This window comes from Triticum dicoccoides, unplaced genomic scaffold (assembly GCF_002162155.2).
Source record: "Triticum dicoccoides isolate Atlit2015 ecotype Zavitan unplaced genomic scaffold, WEW_v2.0 scaffold134364, whole genome shotgun sequence".
NCBI classification, from domain to species: Eukaryota; Viridiplantae; Streptophyta; class Magnoliopsida; order Poales; family Poaceae; genus Triticum; species Triticum dicoccoides.
The window spans coordinates 1-1,085 of NW_021194952.1; the positions used below are offsets into that span (position 1 = coordinate 1).

Here is a 1,085-nt window from a genome sequence, read left to right on the forward strand (position 1 = left end):
AACTCCGAAGTTAAGCGTGCTTGGGCGAGAGTAGTACTAGGATGGGTGACCTCCTGGGAAGTCCTCGTGTTGCATTCCCTTTTTAATTTTTTTCGCGCCGCTTGCAAAACAAAACGCACGTGTAAGTAATATATTTACCGTGTTTTATTATTTTGCACGAGTGCGGTAAGTCATAGCTGGGTGCTCACGATTCACGGGTCCAGCGTCGGCGTTGTGGCGCGGCAAGCGTGCACTGGTGCGGTTGAGAGGGAGGGGTGGAAACCGCGTTAAACTCGTCTCCGTAGTTGAGAGGGAGCGGCCAAAGCAACGTACAATCGTCTTTGTAGTGGAGCTGGGAGGGGCAAGGATAAGGGACGAAGACCGGGGTAACATGTCGGATGCGATCATACCAGCACTAAAGCACCGGATCCCATCAGAACTCTGAAGTTAAGCGTGCTTGGGCGAGAGTAGTACTAGGATGGGTGACCTCCTGGGAAGTCCTCGTGTTGCATTCCCTTTTTAATTTTTTTCGCGCCGCTTGCAAAACAAAACGCACGTGTAAGTAATATATTTACCGTGTTTTATTATTTTGCACGAGTGCGGTAAGTCATAGCTGGGTGCTCACGATTCACGGGTCCAGCGTCGGCGTTGTGGCGCGGGAAGCGTGCACTGGTGCGGTTGAGAGGGAGGGGTGGAAACCGCGTTAAACTCGTCTCCGTAGTTGAGAGGGAGCGGCCAAAGCAACGTACAATCGTCTTTGTAGTGGAGCTGGGAGGGGCAAGGATAAGGGACGAAGACCGGGGTAACATGTCGGATGCGATCATACCAGCACTAAAGCACCGGATCCCATCAGAACTCCGAAGTTAAGCGTGCTTGGGCGATAGTAGTACTAGGATGGGTGACCTCCTGGGAAGTCCTCGTGTTGCATTCCCTTTTTAATTTTTTTCGCGCCGCTTGCAAAACAAAACGCACGTGTAAGTAATATATTTACCGTGTTTTATTATTTTGCACGAGTGCGGTAAGTCATAGCTGGGTGCTCACGATTCACGGGTCCAGCGTCGGCGTTGTGGCGCGGCAAGCGTGCACTGGTGCGGTTGAGAGGGAGG

The 1,085-nt window shown here is 51.9% G+C and overlaps 2 non-coding genes across 2 annotated transcripts; both read left to right on the forward strand.

Annotated features, from left to right (window-relative positions):
- The first annotated feature begins 375 nt into the window (after positions 1 to 375).
- On the forward strand, positions 376 to 494 carry LOC119343615. Its single transcript, XR_005166183.1, has one exon. It is a non-coding gene; the product is annotated as a 5S ribosomal RNA (ribosomal RNA).
- A 297-nt stretch (positions 495 to 791) lies between these two features.
- LOC119343616 lies at positions 792 to 910 on the forward strand. The gene has a single exon (XR_005166184.1). It is a non-coding gene; the product is annotated as a 5S ribosomal RNA (ribosomal RNA).
- The last annotated feature ends 175 nt before the right edge of the window (positions 911 to 1,085 follow it).